Source organism: Protopterus annectens, chromosome 8.part0, assembly GCF_019279795.1.
Source record: "Protopterus annectens isolate FY-2018-M chromosome 8.part0, PAN1.0, whole genome shotgun sequence".
Lineage (NCBI taxonomy): Eukaryota > Metazoa > Chordata > Ceratodontiformes > Protopteridae > Protopterus > Protopterus annectens.
The window spans coordinates 574,344,083-574,365,553 of NC_056741.1; the positions used below are offsets into that span (position 1 = coordinate 574,344,083).

General features: G+C 38.6%; 1 protein-coding gene across 2 annotated transcripts in view; it reads right to left on the bottom strand.

Annotated features, from left to right (window-relative positions):
• Positions 1–1,663: 1,663 nt before the first annotated feature.
• The window catches only part of EFNA4 (ephrin A4), an 864,452-nt gene continuing 844,644 nt past the window's right edge, over positions 1,664–21,471 (bottom strand). For both annotated transcript variants that reach the window (XM_044080068.1, XM_044080067.1), the window contains exon 6: positions 1,664–6,807. The gene's annotated coding sequence lies outside the window, so the exon portion shown is untranslated. The remainder of the gene's footprint in view (positions 6,808–21,471) is intronic.

Consider the following 21,471-nt stretch of genomic DNA (forward strand, 5'->3'; position numbering starts at 1 on the left):
AAAATCATTATTTTAGCTGGAACCAAGCAGTGCAAGAAAATAGAGTATGTCAGCATCAGTTCTCAGTGCATTTTAATGGCTCGCTTGTCCACAACTAAATACTTCTGTGGCAGCAGCCATTAAGAAGAAAATTAGTTCAAATAGCAAAATTATGTGACTTCTTGTTTATGGTAATTATCTCATTTCCTTGTATCGAGAAGTTATGCGATTTCAGACTTAACATTTCCAGACATCTCTTTTCCAGATCAGTTTTTCACCAGATTTTTCTCTCACTCCTTGCTTTCATCAGCAGGTCATGCAATTTCTATAAAAGGTGAGAGAATAGCCGAAGAGAAGCTTAAAAGTATTTATTAAAAATGTACTGAGTAGGGCAGGCTTAGCTACTTTCTACAGTATACTGTTTTGCAGTCAGTGGAAGATACCACCAAACACTAACATCCTATAAAATCAAAAGGTTAGAAAAATATAGGCACATGAAGTCATTGTTTTTACATCATTTTGTGACAGTGTAACCATATGTCTCTCTCTTAACATGGCAATCCTGCTTTGCTTGGCTTTGTTCTGAGGCAACGTCTACTGCAATTAAAATGATTTTTTTTTTCCTTTGGATACTGCAAAACTGAAGGTACACAGGATGAAACTGAGTGAAGACAACACTCTCTGGTGGTCATGTTAGCAAATGGGGGAAGCCAGAAGAAACTGTCAACTTAGATGGAAGAAGGGAAAACAGTGGAACATGCTAACAGCTTAAGTAATTGGGAAGTATGGTTGAGGAGAAAGGGAGTCTAAATGAGGAGGTCAAAGCTCCCCTATCCTAGTCTTTACAACCTGATCTTTTACATCCACTTCAAAGAATAAAAAACCCTGCAAAATTCAGAGAAGTAATCAGAAGCAAAGATTCAAAAGGTTTGCCCACACCCCCAAATTGGCTCATACTGTAAAATCTATACAACTGCCCCCACTCCCACTATGTATGCAAACATGCTTTGAATATCTGTATATGAAATTAATACTACATTCAAGCTACAGTCCACTTACTCAAGGAAATGGAACCCTTACTTTTCTAAACCCAGTCATCAGTACAAACATAACCATGTTATTTACAAATCAAAGCAATACAAGAACACAGTTTACTTTTTTAGGAAAAAAAAACACTTGATTGGCAGGTATTATTCATAATGTGCCTTCCACAGTAAAATTATATATCTTGACAAAGTAACGTGTCTATTATTTCACTTTACTTTCACGTTAGTAAATATGTCTGCCTCTGTGTTTAAGAGGCTGCATACTGTTCTGTGTATGTCATGCTAATATTACTGCAAAAGCATACACTACATTTCGGCAAACACATGTATTACTGGAATACTAAACAGTAAATATCAGAAACGAAATTCACAAGGCCTACTTACCTGATTAATGACTAACTAGGACTCTCACGTTTCCTTCCATGCTTCTGCTGATGCTCCTATCATTTGTTGATATTTGTTAATTACATCTTTGTCTTCTAACAGATTAGTTTAACAACACACACAATGATACAATACACATAATTAAAAAATGCATAAATATCATACAATCTGCAAAGTTAAGTCATTGTCTTAAAGTCAGTCATTTCAGCATAAGGTAATACAATAATCATCTTCATAAAAACTTCACAACAGCATAACAGTTTTGTACCATTTTATTAAAGGTTTAGCCTCTCCACCTAAAGGAGAGATAACATAAAAACAATACAGAGAGCATACAAATTTAAACAGGGCATACAATGGAGGCAATAGACATGGTATCGTCTTCCCAGAAGACATTTTAAAAGTTTCCACTGAAACAGTACTGTGTAGCTACTTTGGCTTCCAGTTTGTGATACTAGTGAGTGAACGTCTGGCTTTGGACCTCTGTCAGGGTCAAAGGAAGCAACAACCACTATATTCAGATACACAGACCTGCTCAGGGTGAATGACCCATCGTTAATTTAATCTCACCCTGCAGCAAGAAACTTGATTTCCGCAACCCGAATTATAACTACATTTCAGAGAGCTGTTGACTATGCCAAAATGAAAACACTGAGAAATGAAACCTTTAAAAACAGTTCAGCCCAGCCTACATCTTGAAAGCATTTTTTTTTGTATTTCATCTCCTCCTTGCCTAACAGAGTAGAATTGGAAATCTGTACAAAATACACTGAAACCAGGACTTAACAAATCCACAAAACCTTGCATAACCATGGCAGAATGTCAACCACTGTATACCTCCACTGACACTCAAGCAATAAGTAATAGATCTATCAGTCCACCATTGTCTATACATCCTTATGAAGCCATGGCCCTGGAGGACTTGTGTGATTTATTTACATTTAGCTACCCATAGAAAAAGTCTGGCAGACTATGCTCTAGGGATACGGTTCATTGACCTGCCCTTTGCCAGTGGTGCTTTCCCCTTTGCTAGCTTGCCAATGTATGGAGGTTCTCCTCCCAACCCTAAATCTTACATAGAACATGTGCAACTATCACACCAAATCCTCTAACCTACCCTGGCAGAAATTGTACATGTTCCCACAAAACTAACCATGCTTGTCAGCAGTTATGCTGTCCCTGTCAGCAATCAAAGCTTGTTACCTGCCTTCCCCTTTTATCTACAGCAGTGTGCCTTCTCTATAACTGATGTAAATCTGGACCCCCTTTCCCAGCAATGTATGGAACGCACCATCAACTTCTGTCTAAATCCCCACATGTTGTGATGTCAGTGGCCTTTTCAATGCAGCAATTAGACATACAATACTAGACTACTGGTGCAGGTAAGCTGATCTAGACACCTAGTTTATTTCATCACTATGGATATATGTACAACGACTCTGCACCTTAGTGGCTTACCACAGGGGAAAGCCACTTTGAAATGCTGTGGTCTGCAATCCACAAGTTCTTTTATTCTGTCCTTAGAATTAATCTCCTTATAACATCACAGAAATAACTCCACCACAATTCACAACATTTACAGCATGGCAGAGTCAAGCTCTTATAATACTAAATTCATTTGTTTAGGAACCCGGTGAAGTACCTCTACTCCTCAATGTTCATCTATTTCTTTAGCTCAATGATTGTGTTAGGCTTTGAACATTTGTTGTTACACTACTGTTCAGCGTTCTTGGGCTAGCCATAATGTGACTGATGCAGTGGTTTAGTACAGCAACAAAATAGATGGAACTTTGAGAAACAAATATGCCTGTTTCATACAGATTACTTCAATATTAAATGATTTACAGAAGAAATAAAATACTGAAGCAATAAGGTGAAAAGGAGATGAAATACTGCATTACAGAAGTTTTTTGCCACTCTCCTGAAAGAATAAAGCTGTGACTTCTGAACATTTACAAAGACAGCGGCTGTTACAAATGAACAATTTCTTAAAGGCAGATGACACAGAAAGCAAACGCTTTAAAAAACTATTTTATGTAAGAGTACTAGGTTAGACATCTGTTCCTTTGGTTTTAGAAATGTGCAAATTTTCATCTCTGTGGCATTCTTCTAAAAGCATACTGTCTTGCATAGTTCTTAGAGTATGACAGAAGCCACCTGAGCACTATACATAAGAACTTGATTGCAAAATACTGCACTGATGAGGCAGTGAAAACTACAGAGACTCAAATGTAAAGAGTGGACTGGCAGATGAAATTAATGTGAGAATTGCTCTGAGTTTAAGCAAACAACTTATTAGATAACAGCACTTTTTGCTATTACAAAGCAAATGACTCTGGCTGAGTTTTACTTCTGAGGCCTTGTACTGATATGAACACAGAGAAATCAACTACTGCATCAGAAAGAGAAATGTGGTAACTCTGTCAGTTCATGTCAAGGTGATTTAAAAACATACAGACTGTTGTCAATTAAAATTATTAACTGCTGTATTTTAATCATTCATGGGCAAGGCAGTAAGAGAGCGATGACAAAGAGAACAGAAGTGAACACAAACATTCTTTGAATGACAGTCTAACAAATATATAAACTAGTGTGTGTTTTTCTTTTCTAGTCATCCACCTGAATAACCTCATACCTTCACCATTTGTAGTCAATTAACCAATTTCTTCCACCACTAAGGGATGAGATTTGAACCAGAAGGAAGGCTCACTATTAGCCAAAAGGGGACACTATACACTGGGACCCTTTCAGTCCAAGAAGAACCCTACAGCCCATTCATACCTGTCCCAGCCTCTGATCAACTCATTGTCTGGTATGGACATACTAGCTTCATCCTCCCATGATAGTCAAGAATCTGGTGGTAATGTGGATCAAGCCCTTCCCCCAGTGCCCTGCACCCCACAACTATTGTCTTGAGCTCCAGAATTGCAGCAAACTCTGGAAACAATGCATGCAATCACACACAACCTCATGGTGTATGCAGCACACAGCCAGCAGCATGTACTTAGTTTCCTTCTTTGTGGGTGCATTACCCATTGCTTCCTCTATGCGTTACCTATGCAACAAGCTAGAACCACCTCCAAGGAATGGTGAGCCAATGCCAGCCACTCACCCTCAACCTCCTGTCCCATTCCCTCGAGCTCCCATGTAACTAGTCAAACAAGGGTCATCCCTATGAACTATAGAACCAGACCTCAGCCTTGCTCTTTTGCCTGTTGATCTTATATGTACATGGGTACTATCACTGGAATTTGTTCGTAGGGAAAACCCTGCAACTGCTTCTCCCTGCAACTGCTTCTGTGTTTTGCATCTCATTAGCTGCACACTTGGTACAGAATCAAATATGATGCTGCCCATGCCCACAGACCAGCTATGGTTCACTGTGGAGGAACTAACTGGGTACCTGGCATAGACATCCTGGGAAGCCTGATGTCAGTGACATGGAGCTCAGGAAAACACTAATAAGATAATAAAATCGGGGTAAATGCAGCCACATTTAAAATGATGTTTAGTTTAAGTCTATTGACCCACTTTCCTTTCCTAACAACACTTTCTCTCTCGCGCTCTCTCAAACTTATAAATGATCAGGAAAGAATGCCCGCTTAAAATGGCTTAATGTCACATGCTCACGAGTCCCCCTAAGTAGCATCAAGCTATTAAACCCTAAAACAAGCTCCAGGTGGTAGTGTCATACAAACAATACTGAATCACAGTTGCTTTCTAATCAGTTGTACATTTTTGCCTAATGGTGTACAGCTACATGCAAATGGATTTAAGTGTCTATTTCTTAAACCTCTATGGACTTTCTACATTTTTATCAAGCTTAAAATCAAAAATGGTTGAACCTGCATAAAACTATGCATCAGTAATGCACATACATTCAAAAGAAAATGAATCAAGCCAGTATAACGAACATTTAGATTTCCCTGAAGCCTTAGAGTATTACTGCTTTGACATCTATGTCCTAGGCTTGTATTGAGGCCACCTAAATAATGATGCCAATGGCCCCAGATCAAAATGGGTCACAAAATAAAAATGCTGAGGCTAAGCATTATCTGTGACATGCCTCTAGATGTACAAAAATGTGTAGCAAACCCATAAGATGTGTAGGATTTTTTTTTTGGGTGAGGGGAGTAGGGATGGTGATGATGTGTCTAAGCTAGGTGAAAAAAGCATTAAAAATTCAAGAAGTAGAAATAACACTGTACTTCAGTAATTTCTCCTTCAAGATATAATGTGAGGGAGGGGGTGAAAGTGCAAGACAGAGAGAAACAGAAAGAGAGAGAGAGAATAACTTTGCAGTTTTGAATATTACTTATTCCACCACTGGCAATCACCTCTGTTATGCATGTGTTTGTGTGTGTGATGCTGCACAGTCATTGTTCCCTTACTTCTTTCTTGCCTTCAGTACACTTCTTAGTAAATAAATTCTACTACCTTGTCATTCAGCAGGCAGTAGTAGAAGTTATATGACAAGTGCTATCCATTTCCAAATGATTCATATGCATGCGTCTACTTTGATCCTGTTGCCAGTGTGGGTGTATTTATATGCATGTCTGCTACTACAGTTTCTACTGTAACATCTGAGTGTTTGAATATCTGCTACTATAATTTCTAGTGCGGCATCCATGTCTTTTCTGCTACAACAATTTCTACTACAGTGTCTGTGTGTTTGCATGTTTGCTGTTCCAATTTCTAGTGCTGCATCTGTGTGTGTGCATGTCGACTTCTACAGTTTCTGCTGTGACACTTGTGTATTTGCATCTCAGCTGCTACAATTTCTCCTACATAAACTTGCATAAAACCAGAAAGTGACAAAACACTAGCCTGACCCAAAGAAAACAAACAGCAGCATTACTTTTGACTAATATGTTTGGGGATTTCCACACAGCACAAGGACAGTATCTATGAACTTGTTCGGTATTTTATAGTGAATAAAGTCCAAGATGGAGGTTAGTGTCAGCCACAGTCCCCAGGGAAAGAAACTCCATCTGTATCATGTCGACTGTTCAGCATCTAGAACCATCAGTACCCACATGTTTGCAGAAACTCCTGTGATGAGACAACCTGTCAATATCAGAATCTAGTATGTAAGGTGAATTGCACTTGAGGACTGTCCTTAATAGATTTTTGCTCAAAAAGTAATGTTATACAATAGGTTGCGGTCTATACCAGACCCCACTATGACCCACTGTCATGTGAACCACAAGTTGGCAATCCTGTGTTTATGCTTCGAGAATGATTTTAGGGATGGCGTGTCCAACTGCATGACATCTCTGACAATTTTCCTCAGTATCAGCATTCTCAGGCAGCATATGAATGTGTTGTCACTGTCCAGACAACTGGGTATGCATAGTGATCTTGAAGACAAACTAGGGCCCCAACATGGCACAACAACCTACAAGAAAAAGTAAAATGAAAAAAAAAATAAGAACACTATAGTATAAAAGAGAGAGGGTAAAATAATCAGAATTAAGAAGTACTTGTACCAAATGCTACACTGTTACAAGTGACACAAACTTTCTGCAGACAGAAAGGAACTTGTATCTGCCAAAGATTGCGGTCTTACCCAATGCCCAGCTTTCTTTGTTTACTGCTTAAGCTATTTATTAATGCCAAAGTTTCAGAAATAGTACATGTATCAAGTAAAAAAGAACCATTAAGGTGTACCACATAAAACTTTCTCTAAAATAATTGCAGCTTATTTACAAAAATTTATAAATAAGCTACACTTTTTTTTTTTTTAAGAGAACATTGTTCATAGTATGCATTGTTTTTTCATAAGATATTTGTTGCTGAAAGCTGTGGAAACAACGGAACCTTGGTACCACTGTGCAATAATTATACATCATTCTGTGCTTGAAACCATACTGTTTTCCAAACTGGAAATACATAATTGCTAGAATCTTGCAGACAAAGCCCTAGTACTGAAAATGCAAAAAGAAATAAGCAAAATCATGATACCTGATAAAACAACTTAGATTAAAAATACTAGTTTTATACAGGGAAAAGCAGTATGTTCATACATATAGTCAGATATAATCTGATTCACTTTATTCTGTAGTGCACTACATATAATCTAATATTTACCTCATAGCAAGCTGCCTCTTTATTGCATCCTGGAATGCTGTTACACAAATGTCTCATTTGTTCGTATGCATAAGTAAGCACCGAATACATACACCACTAACACATGCCGTATCAAATTAAATTAATAAAAACACTAACCAAAAAAAGCATCAAATTAAAAAAAAGTTGAAAACAGCTCATTAAATCTACAACAAATTACAGCTTACTATTTCATCAAGCTCTATTACATGTATTGTCTAACAAGTTCAATCCCAACACTCCAACATGAAAAAACATTATCTAACTTCAATGTACGTTAAACCTAAAAACTAAGTAAACCAAGGCAGCAAAGAGTAAACCATCAGAATTTAAAAAATTAGCCTCCACACACCACTTAAACATGGTAGCAAAACAGCAGCAAAAGGTGCGTAATAAATTTGTGCAGTGAACAAAAACTCAACTACAATGAAACTAATTAAAAGTGGTATTCAACAAAACATAAACCTTAGTCTTCCTTTTCACAAAGCCGGACTTCATATACGGAATGGCTCTATATAACACATAAAATATGAAGCAAATAATATAATAAACTATAGTTTTCATTACTATTAACAAGCATCTAAGAGATAGGAGTTGAGCACAGCACTGGAAGATGCATTTTATTATTTATTTTATTTTACATTTGTTGACTGGGAAATTCCGACTGGATACATGCCCATTTACAGTGGAGGCCCGGGGAGAAAAGCTCAATCTTACATATGAATAACATTGTACAGTATTATCTTGGTATAGAATGTTAACTAGATAACATAGAAAATATTGTAATAAAAACTGCACTCATACAGATAATAAACGGGGTAGTCATAACTTTGTGTATAACACATAGGTAACAGATAATAACAATTCTAATAGGCATTAAAAGTTATAGGCCATTAGGAAAAGGCATAGTTAGTCCAGTAAAAGGGAAAGGTGAGAATTAGTATAGGATATCCCCTGATTAACTTTGATCTAGTAACAGATGTATTGTAGTGTATAAGTGGGTCTATATTATAAGATCGATGTTTGAAAACATCGAACAACATATGGTCAATGTCTTCAAATATCTAACTTAAAAAAAAAAAAAAAAAAAAAAAGGAAAACGCCCCCCGCTACTTAAATATACCAACTCCGAGACCGTACTACATTGCAGTAAATGGAAATCTCCCCTTATGGAGACTTCTGTTTACACGCTCGAGATTCTGAGCGTTCGATATTCCCGTGCTGACAATGTCAGATTCGACATTGTCGGCTTTCGAGAATATAATATAGACCCCTATAAGTAGGGTAAAAAAGATAAGAACTATCTTTTGGTTTGCCTTTATTCATATTTGGAACTCAAAGGCCGACTCTGAAGACAACATCCAGAGAAACAGATGAAATTGCAGGCAATTTAGCCTTTACTATGAAGACTGAAATGATTTCCTTTTACAGACTCCTCTGCTGATTTTTTTTTATCATCCAGAAGTACTGGTAACACCATAAATCTTAAATTTAGTCTTCTGGCTCTCAAATGAAGGTTTAATAACTGGTCTTGTAAAGAGGTTAGAGTCCTTAAGAATTTTACCTTCAGTATTTTATTTATTTATTATTTTTTATTTATTTAAATTTGTTGACCGGGAGTGTCCAAGTGGACGTGGGTCCATTTTCAGCGGAGGCCTGGGGAGAAAAGCTCCACAGTAAAATAAACACACAGTAGTTACATTGGATTACATAGCGATTAACAATTTAACATAGAAATTACTTACAACATATTTACAGATGAAGAACATAGTACATCAGTAGACAACTAGAATCTTTATCTGTGAAGTACATAACAGGCATTAACAAATGTAACAATGAGAAGTTCCTGCTGTATAATAAGTACTAGGCTTATGAGCATCTGAGCTTGCTATCATCAAGGTAGTTAGTGGAGGTGAAAGAAAGGTAGTAGTTGGATGGGGTGGATGATATTAGAGAGGGAGTTGCAAGGGCATAGCCAGCATGTTTTTAGGTGCGCTTTTAATAAAGTTTTGAAGTTGGTGCATGGTGGTACGGAGGTAATTGTGGGTGGGAGTGAGTTCCATAATTTGGCTATGGCGCAAGAGAATAGTGCTTCACCAGCAGAGTTATTGGCTTTAGTGATCTGCAAGTGATTTTTGTTGCTGGATCTTAGTGGTCTGGTGGTGCGATAGGGTTGGAGTAGATTCTGGAGGGATGGGACATTTAGTGGATGGTTTACTAGTTTGTGGGCGAGTGAGAGTTGATACCACTGAAGGAGGTGAGGGAGTTCAAGCCAGCCCAGTTCAGCAAGTGAGAGACAGTGGTGACTATGGTAGGATGCCCCTGTGGCGAATTTGGCGATTTTGTTGTAGCAGGTCTCTAGCTTGTTTAGATCACATTGCCTTAGGTTGGTATATACTGGAGAGGCATAAAGTAGGGTGGAGATAAGGTGGGAATTTGCTATTGAAATCTTTGCTGCTTTGGTGAGAAATTGTTTATTTCTGTATAATGCTCCTAGTTTTTTGTGGACTTTTTTTATGGTCATGGATATGTGAATGTCAAATTTTAGTTTATTGTCTATTTCCACTCCTAGCAATTTGGTGTGTTCAGTTGGGTATATAGTGGTGTTGTCTTTTGCTGTGATGTTAAAGTGAGAGTTGTTTTGAGTATGTTTGGTGGGTTGGAAGATGAGTAGTTTAGTTTTGTTTGGGTTGAGTATTAATTGGGCATCGGATAACCATGTTTCAACAGAGGAAAAGGCTTCCTGTGTGACTTTTTGCAGTTTGGGTAGGGACTGGGCTGAGCAGATGATGGTCGAGTCATCTGCGTATTGGATGAGTGTGCCATGTTTGGTGGCAGAGGCTAGATTATTGGTGTAAACAGAGAAAAGTAGGGGTCCAAGGGATGGATCCAGTAGCCAAATTATCAAATTATTAACCAATGAAAAAAAGGTCTGCATCTAATTTTAGTTGATCATCCATCAGCTTAGAAAGTTGGTTTTCTGCTGGAATAATTGTTGCTTAACATTTGCCACTTATCTGAGATAAAGTTGCTAAGGCAGAGTTTAAGGAATCCAGTTTTATTATAATATCTTGTGCCTATGATGGAATTTTCAGTTTTGTTGAGGATTCTGAAGTGTGCGCAACATATCTCTCAACTGTCCAGATTTAAACAGAATGTCCAGATTTTGCCTTATATTTTTGGTCTATTCCTTATACAATTTCTGGTCTTCTGGAAATTGAGGACTGAAGTCACTAAGCAATGAGAGACATTTGAGTTTTAGACTACATAGGCTTCAGAAAAAAGCATGGCAATGCAACACCTTTTATTCTAGCAACTTCCTATGATTATAACCTAAATATTTAAAATGTCTCTATTTTTGTGCCTTTGTCCTCCCATAATTTTTACCTTTGTCCTTCCATAGCTCAGTTTATCCAAAGTGTTTTGATTAGGGATGCATCTGTACTTAAAAAACTGACATAATGCTGCATCATATTTCAGTCTATTATCTGAAATAATTTTCTGTAGCTGTACTACAGGAAACATCCAGTAAACATTGAGGGCAGTAAGGAGGACTAGAGTGAGAGAATTTTTCTTTTCCAGCAAACGGGGGACCACTATCAGTCATCACTTTCTTGTCATCCGAATGGGAAGTTATGCTAATATTAACAAACACATTCAAGTTCTTCATCCCATAACAGCCTATTAAATAACCAGATGCAAGAAGAGAAACAGAAGCAAAGGCAGCGCCAGATGTAATTTGCTTCTGGAATTGCTTTAGCCTTTTTATTTGTTTACTGTAACAGTAGTGGGTAGGAAAAAATTCTGAATATTACCTTGCTGCTGTTTCTTACTGAGTTTTTGCTTGTGAGAGTTTTAAGTTCATATGTGGTAATGCTGATAAAAGAGCTGACTGAACAATCCAAGACTGATGCAAAAGTTAAACAGCTGTTCTTTCCAAACTGGATACTGTGGGTAGCACAGAGCTCTGAATCTTTTTTGGGAGACTCAAAGGCTTGCTATGAGGTATGCTTCTACTTCTGGTTAACATTTTAAGATGAAGACAAACACACATGCAAACCTAACACTTCAATACTTCAGAAGAAAACTCTTGATAAGAAAACTTAATTATTCTTATGCAAAAGTTAAGTATTTTTTTTACAGTACAAAACATCATAGTAGAGAAGCACATAAGATTTAAACTTGACGCTGACCAATGCAATGACGGCAAAATGTCATTGCCTCACAAACACTCCCCAAACAGGCGGAACTCATAGAACTGAAATACTCTTAAGCTGCAAAAGTAAAATATACTTTTCAGTTTATATAGTACATAATATTCTTCTGTAAGGAAAAGTAAAAAATACACACGTTTGTTATGAATTAAATCTACAAACAACTGTGCCGTATAGGATACAATATTATAAAGTAATAACGTGAACACTAAAACATGGCTTGTGTCTTTACCATTTTTCTAAACAATACAATCACCAAGTTCAGCTCATATTGGATGGATACCATCCAAATAGAAAGGGGTCTCCTATAATGTCCACATTACTGTTTTTAGATACTGACCCAAGAAAATCATACCACTAGTCATTCAGAAGTGATCCTATAACTGCCTTATGCTTTCATACATCTCCAGTCACAAGAAAGGATGGCTATACTCTATACACCTACTGACTCACTGAGAAGAAACTAAAACACATAGCAGCTACAGTAACATTTTTCAACTTGCTGCTATTATATGTGTTCACTGCCCCCCAAAAAACATATTTTTTGACAGTAATCAAAGTATCTATTGCTTTCACATATAACATGCCTTCTTACTTCTACTCCAAAAGATAGATAAATTCTGTGTACACTTTGGAAGTTTGATCGTGACAAGAGTAAAAAAAAAAAAAAGACATTGTAATGTATTTCAACCTGTTGCTCTTACATATGTATAGGTGTCCCCTCCCCCAAATGCCTGTGTGAATGGTTGTTTTGCATTAGTCTTATAATTGTCCTCTGCTTTCATATACAGCCTGCCTCTAACACAAGACACTTTCTGTGCTCATTCCTGATGTGTGAATATGAAAAAAGTGAAAGGCATATGGGCCTCAGTAATGAATTTCCTACACTGCTCAGACACATACACTACCACTTGGCAAGCTGGATCTTATAACTGCCCCAAGCATTTGAACATACCCTGTCTCAGGATCTGCCCTTCAAAAAAAAAAAAAAAAAAGTAGTCATCTAACCTTCTGTGTACCCATGTACTGTTACGTTGTGATAAAAGTGAAGGAACAAATATGCACATTAATGTATTTCAACCTGTAGCTCTCAAACACCACCTGCACCCCTGCTAAGCCACAGTAATGATCAATTTACTGTGATCACCTAAATATCCTTTTTTTCATCAACAGACTACTACCCCCAGAACAGATATCCACTAAAGGTAAACATCTGCAAGGTATGAATGTCAAAAAAAGTAAAGTCACAGTATTTTTTCTTTTTACTGTAATATGCATCTCTTCATCACCTAAATGGGGATATAAATAAATAAATAAATAAAATAAAATAAAGACATACAAGTGCACTGCATGTGGGGAATGCTACCACATCTGACAGATCTATCTGGTTTTCTTCCAAAATAGTAAGAAATAACACACACTAGCAAGGGAAGAAACATCCCTGAATATCAGGGTATCTACCTGTTCTTGTAGTCTCTGGTCCAACGACTACAGATTGCTGAGAAATCATGGGGATTCTTGCTCAGAGGATATAGGTTATCTACCCATGTCCTGTTATCAGAGCTGTAGCTGGCTTGTCTAGCACTTGATGTCCATTTTCAATACAGCACCCCCCAGCTCTTCATGTGAAGAGCAAAAATAAGAGACTTCAATTTACACTCTAGCAATGTACCAAATCGACTTTGTACAGACAATCCGCACTCGCAACCCTAGACTTCAGCTTACATTGTACTGAACTGCAAAAAAAAAAAAAAAGACAGACATATTTGTTTAAATGGTAAGCAAGCCAATGAAGTGCCTTTCTACACTGGCATTCTGGTACAGAAAAAAATGCAAGTCAGTAAATCTTGATCATGCCTCCAAACATCTTGCTCCCCCTTGACTGCCCCTTTCACCCCACCCTTACTATGCTACTGCCTGTTATGTTTATGAAGAACACATGAGAAAGTCATGATAACTAGCATGACCTCTTATGTCTGGGATGGATTTCCCATTTCAGTTTAATGGAAAGCTGTGGGGTAATTATTTAGCAAATACAGTTAGGATATTAGCCAAACAGTTATCTCACAGATTCCTGATCAAGGCATTTTTTTCTGTTTTTACAAGCATTCACATAAAATCTACATTAAAACTGAGACTAATTGGCATCTGCACTTTACTCCCTCACTGTAGAGCAGAGTATTCTCAGTAGAAAGGGTGCATGAGGGGACTATAAAATGAGCTTACACAAGTGTACAACTCCTACTCTGAATAGAAAGCATGAAGACCCAGGCCTGTAATGAAATAAGTTAGTTCATGTGGAGAACCAGGTTCCCAGCTTTTGGCTGACAAAAATAAACTCTGACTTGGAAAGGAAGACTTCTAATGTTAACGATAATCTAACTCAAAAATTTGCTGTCAGAGTGGTACCTGTTTGTAGTGCTTTCTTGTGAGTTAATGGAAATGTGCCTTGCAGTCAACGTACTGCTTGGACAGCAGCTCAGTGGTGACTATGACATGACAATGGGCACTATCAAAGCAGTCAATTTTGATAGAGAGCTACATCTGGGGGACTTGTCATTGGCCTCCAAATTAACTTTCCTGGCTGTCATCTGAATGGTGTCCTTGAGTGAGCTCCTTCTGGTGATGATCTCTCTCCTTTTCTTCCCGATTTAATTTAATCTTGGACTAGTATTATGGCTCTTGCATACTATGTCTAGGAGAAGTTAAAAGCAGCACCAGAAATATTCTAGGGAAACAAGTGAGACATCAAATCTAAAGTGTGCTGTTATGCATTCTTCTGCATTAAATAATGCATAGAATGGTGGCTGTTAGGCTCACCTGTGGCTCTTTAGATGTAACAGCATATTATGACCTGCTAGTCCAAGACTAAAATAAATCAGGAAAAAATCAATTACAATAACCTCAGTGTACACATTTATAGATTCATAGGTGTGTACTAGGCTAATGACAAGAGCCTCTAAGCCTAGTCATGTATACCAAATCTCTGACAAGTTCTTGTACTCCTGAAAAGTGGAAGCAGGGGCCTGGAAGATGAACCATTTACATGCTGCCTGTGTCTGTTATTTTTCTGCACGTGAGAATTCTGAGATTCTATTCTTTCCCCTTTTGCTCAGTGAATGGAAATGAGCATGTTGCAATTGTCTTTGTGGGTCACAGGTGCATACTAGGTTAACAACCACTGTGGCTTTTATAAGCCTAGCCAAGCAACCCTCAAAGGTGAGAATCAAACCCTGTACCTTGTACCTGTGAATTTACCACTTTATCCATTAACAGTATCACCAACCCCTGAAATATTTGTTCTGCATGAGAGTGTTTTGCTGACAGTAAGATACAGACATGTGCTCTTCTGACCACACACACACACACACACACACACACACACACACACACACACACACACACACACACACACACGTTGACTGCAGTGAGATTAAAATCCCTACCTAACTAGTTTCATTGGCTAGAAAACTCAGTACTTAATGTATGCGCCACAACACAAGTCTAAGGTATTTTCTGAATGATACTTGAGTGAGGGCAGCAGGACCGGAAGTCAAGCTCTTCTGACTATGCACAGACAGACACACAAATGCAAGTTAACTGTTGTGAGATTTGTTCCCTTACCTAACTAGCTACACAAACTGGAGAACACAGTAATTAACACTTGTGCTACCGCCCAGGTATTCTTTGTGGACATTTTTTTCTGATGTCAGTGAAATTCCCTTAACCACATCACTGACTCTGGATTGTTGGTCACATTCAGAATTATATAAATCACACTAACAGCTTGAAGACATTGGTATCAGGGTGTCCTTCCCCCTTATTGGTGACATATCAAACCCTTGAAAGGAGTCAGCCTGAGTGGGCCCTCTAGAAAGATCAGTTGGCCCCCATACAGTTTGTATTTTGGAATTGTTCTGAAAATGAGAGGAGAATGGGGATAGAGAGAGTAGACACCTCAAGCCATGCCTCCATTATAGCATCTCTAATTTGGGTGTTGGGACAGGGAAACAGCAATCAAAAGCTTTGCATTGCATGTAGTACAATAGGTACACAAATGGATGGCCCCATTTTCAAATATTTTGATGGCTATGGGTCAGTGTAGTAACCACTCATGAGAGACTTAGAATGATGGTCCTGTTTCTAGGGTTTGCTAAGATGTTGGAATCCCCCGGATATTTACAGCAGTCAGTAATAGATCATGTTTCCCAGGGTGCAGTCTCACAGCTTGATAGCCCCTCTGCATAGGGGAAAGGCATGAGCTTTGCTTGTTGATGCACCAAACTAGTATCACATTTCTCATGTGAATAACTAAGAGGACACTAGGGAAAGAGGCCTGAAATGATTTGTTGGGCACTGGATTGCTATAAGCTACAAAATGCTGATGTGCAGTTAGGATTCTTCAGCGGATAAGGAGGGATGTGCAACCATACCCTGAAAGTCCCCACCAGGCAGACACATTTGCAGTGAATGTGTGTGCTAATTAGAGATTCTGTAAAAGATTTCCTACCTCTAGGCTTGGGTTCAAAGCCAGTAATGAATGCACTGTAAGCACCAGCATGCTAAAGTAATTCTGAGGGAAGGCACCTGCTCACATTGGCACCACTGAAGTGATCTCATATTTGGTCATGCATGTGGTACCATGACAATGAGAACTACATTGCAACCCAGTACCCTGAACATGAAGGCTACTGTACCACACTGAGACAAGAAATTTTGCACTGTTACCTGCAGTCTCATTAGTTTATCTTGGTCCAAACAAGTCCTGCACTGTGTGGTATCCAAAATGCATTCTGGTATCCACCTCCGTGGTGTACAGGAATAAAGTCCTGACTACAACTCAGGTGACTTGAGTGAGTAGCAACTCAGGTGTTTGATGGAACTAGCAGGAGAGAATGCGCCTGCCATCCTGGGCAGAGTAAAGTGGTTCCCACTTTCCTAGCTATTACTCCAGGTCAACAGGAGCTTGTCAGAAGCATTGAGGTACAGGGTGGAAGTAGGTTTTGGCTGCCCAAACTGGTAGCAGTATCCCTTGAACCATATGCGAAGGAGCATGCATGCACAAGGCTGAACAGCATAGGTGGTATTTGCAGTGATGTAAGTTCTCACATCATCACCAGTGGTAGTGTTGGGGTCATTAACAATGCACCCTCAGTTGCCAGGATGACAACAAGGATGCACACAACCCTCACATTTGCCTGTATAGCATTTTTTCTGGGTGGATCTCATTCATCTGTGGTAATTGGTACTTTCTATGGAGAAATAAATAGGCTAAGCCTGTCAGGGAATGGTCTAAGATTTGGCACAGCACAAGAAAAAAAAAGACAACAAAAATGAACTCCAGAAAGTTATCGACTGTGTAACAGAAAGCTACAACTTGGGTATACTGATGCTAATATCCAGTAAATGAACAAGCTGGTCAGAGTCAATAACTGCTCTGTTTATATACATTGCAGCCAATAACCAGTCATCTGGGTAGGGGACACTTTGCAGCCCTGTAGTCACTGGTAGGACACTTGGTAAACACCCTGGTGGCTAGGGTTAAACTGTAGGGTAGACGATCTGAACTGACAGTGATCAACTTCAACCCACATTCACAGGCCCCTTCTAGATTCTTGAGTGGTCTTACATGGAGAGAGATGTCATGAAGACCTAAGGAGCACATCAACTTTCCTCTTTGTAAGCAGGACAGGTTTGCTTGTGTAAAGCCATAAAAATTTTGATTTACTACAAACTCACATAGGCCACCAATGTTCAGTATTGACCTGATTTTAGTCTTTTTTGTAATCAAATGCAGCCTTGAGTAACAGCCTATCTTTTTCATTGGGGCTTCTCAGATTGCTTTTCCTCTTAAGAGGCAACTGACTGCCTGCCCTGCTTATATTTTCTGATGGGGTGGGATATCTGGCTGGAAATTTGGCTGTAGGAAAAATGTATTAAAAGGACTTCTGTAACCCCTAGAAAGTAAATCACTTGCCCATCTGTCCCACTTGATTCTGAACCACTTGGTCACATGGACAGGCAACCATTTCCTGACTGCATCCAGAATGAAGCAGTTGGGAAAGACTTACAGGACTGTTCTTCATTTGTGAAATGTCTACTGCTTCCTGGTTTGCATCTAATGGCAGTGCTGAAGTTACTGAGGAACCCTCATCATTGATCCTTTCTCACTTCCCTCAGTGATGTTGCTGTGGTCCATACCAAACCCACAAACCCACATCTGACAAGTGCTCCTCTGTATTCTAAAAAAAAAAACTCTCTCTGCTGAGGCTGAACTCCTATTTACACAGAAGTGAGGAGCTTGCTATGCATTACTATATTCTTTAGATACCTACTGATTTTCTCACCAAACAGGAGGGAACCTGTATAAGGGAAGTACATGAATGCCACCTTTGTGTCTTTGGTGAAGTCAAGCATGCCAGTGCCAGTAGCCACAACTCTGAACAAAACCTCCATTGCATTATAAATGACACACATCATGTGCTTTTACTGGCATAGAGAACAAGGTTGCAAGACTCAATCTATTTGTCTTCATCCCCATCTATCACATCCATAGCCAAATAGCTCATTTGATCTATTACACCCCTGTGCAAACAAACCATATAAGCCATGCAGATCCTGAAGTATGAAAGCCTCTTTGACTGTTGCTTTACTCATAATGGGGTTAGGCTTAGGTCATTTCACCAGAGGGGGCCAAAAGAAGGTTTTGCATCCAGGGCACTGAGTTACTGTATCTAGGTTATTTGATGAAAATATAGTAGCATCTTTAACTCATTACATCCAAGTGATGCCTCCAGGTGCATTTGCAGTTAACTCGTACTGACGCCTCCAGGTGTCAAATATTGCTTGTTTATATTTGTATCAATAATTCCAAAACCTTGCTATGTTCAAGGTTTTAAAAGATTTTACCTTAAAGCTTACACAATGGCAAACTAAAATGCATTAATAATTGACCTCTGTCTAGTGCAGGTAAACAGATATTAACTGCTGTTTTTATTACATCAATTTATAAAGATATAATTTTCATATTTTTCTGAATATCTCAACAACCACAAAACACAGCCAGAACTCCTTAGCCTCTTATGAAAGCTGTCAGCTAGACAAATAAAATGTTGCTGACAGTATGTGTGGAATTTGAGTGGCTGCTGAGATATTTTAAGTTGTTTACAAAATATTACATATGTCATACTTGCTGTGTTTACTGTGAGTTATAAAATTCAGTTTAAGACCTAGAACCTAAAGAATACGACCACTACAAAAATAATTAGGGCTGAAGGATTTGCCATTTATACTTCTTTCATAACCCCTATGTTTCCAGAGATATGAACATTTGCTTAAAACGAGAGGACAAAATTTGATAGCAACAATATACATAACATTTCCTCTGTGGTGCTGTCTGAGGCACAAATATTGCTTCTTAATAAAGGCCTTAATTATGTTTCCGGTTTCTTTGTGACTGAAGATTCATTGGCCTCTGATGTTATTTCTTTTTGTAGATTGATTAATTTGAAATTGCATTTTGATTCTGGACCCGATATTACCAATACCAGTTCATTCAAACTTCACAAGTCCATGTTTATGCCACCTATGTCGAATCAAATGTCATTGTTTCAATCAAGATCTGCATTATAACACCCATGAATATGATATTCTCCGACATAACCTCTCAAAGATCTGTTGGGAGTTAAGAAAATAACAAAATTCTGGTAATTTTACCAGCAGATAAAGGAGGGGCAGTAGTGGTAATTGACTGAGATAGTTATCAGGAGGCAGTAAGACAGCTTAGGGATGCCAGATATTATATGTCTATGCCATTGGACCCTACAGCTAAATTTAAAGTTGAGATTGATAGGTTTCTATTTGAAGCCAAACAGGAAGGCATTATTACAGAATTGGCTGTATATCATCTTACTTTGAAAGATCCCAGACCACAATATATACATTTTCTTCCAAAGATACATAAAGATCCCCAGTGACCACCAGGGAGACCTATAGTCTCAGGCTAGGGTAGTTTGACTAAACCATTATCTGAACATCTGACCCTATATTTGAAACCACTTTTGGGATGGGTCAGATCATGCATCCAGGACACCATGCAATTTTTGGAGATTGTGTCTAACACACAGTTGGAATCCAACTGGCTTTTATGCACATTAAACGTCACTGAGTTATATACCAATATTCCCTATTGGGCGGGACTATCAGCCCTACAATTTTGGCTGGATAAAAGTGCTTTGTATCAACCTGGGTTCAACACATTCTTGGTATGTTTGGCTGAACATGTCCCTATGAAGAATGTATTTCACTTTCATGGGCAAAGTTATTGACAGTTACAGGGCACAGCAATGGGGGCTTCATTTGCCCCCATTTATGCCGATTTGTTTATGGCTTATCTAGAGGCTGAATTAATTTATGATCCCAACCATAACATCTATCTGGGCGAAATGGACATTTGGAGGCAGTACCTGGATGATTGTTGGATGGTGTGGAGGGCTGAAGTGGCTTAGCTTTTGGAGTTTGTGGAATATCTTAACCAGAATACGTGGGGGATTGAGTTCAAGGTGAATTTCCATTTGCAGGAAATAGCATTTTTGGATGTGACCATCTCAAGAAATGTGGATTAACACCTTAAGTACACAAATTTACAGGAAATACCCCCAATATAATTCCCTACTCCATGCCACCAGCCTCCACCCTCAACATGTGATACGCAACATCCCCAAATCTCAGTTCATAAGGGTCAGACGCACATGTTCAGATGATATTACTTTTGATAAATACAAAGAGGATCTTGTCTGCAAATTTCGGAACAGAGGTTATAAATCAGGGAACATCGCCATGGCCAGTGGGTGGGCCACTACACAAGTTAGGGACGATCTTTTACAATACAAAACTAAAACAGCAGACCAAAATGTTTTGAGGATGTCCTCACATATGGTCCGCAGCACAGGGGCACTTATGAACATAGTGCAGAAAACATTGGTACATTTTGTTGGCGGACAACAAATTGACCTCAGTTATTGGGGACAGATGTTACTTCTCTTTGTCAGGGGAAAACTTTAGGTTCCCATTTCAGTCATTATAAACATCATTCCAATTTTTTTGATTCAGCTCAACAACCTACATTGACGGGGGAAAAACTACTTTGGTCCTATCCATGTGGTCATTGTACACATTGCCCTAGAGTCCTGAAAACAAAACAATTTACCAGTAAAAACACAGCCCAGGTATTTGAGATTAAGTTTCTAGCCAAATGCGGTTCGGACTGGGTTACATACCTTGTTTCTTGCTTAGCCCTCTATGTGGGTCAGACTTCCAGGCCACTTAGAATTAGGATCTCTGAACACATGAGCGATATCAGGAATCACAAATTGACTAGTGCATTATACAAACATACACTCAGGCACCCTACTGCTTCTTTTTACTTTACAGTTATTGACAGGATTATTGGGGACAGGACATCTAAAGGTGGTTGGCACTTGATACTAAACACTAAGGAGAAGAAATGGATAATTAAATTGGGTGGACTTTTTAACCCTGGCTTGAATGAGCATTTGTAACAATTAATTGGATGTTGTTTAACAATTAACAAATGTCTATAAATAATCTTTGCCCTGCCTCAATTCATTATTTTTTTGTATTTGCACTGAAGAAGGCTGGGATAGCCGAAACCGGTTTGCTTGTGGGTTTTTTTGGTGTATTTCTAGGGGTTTTTACCCCTAGTAGTAGTATGGTGTCTA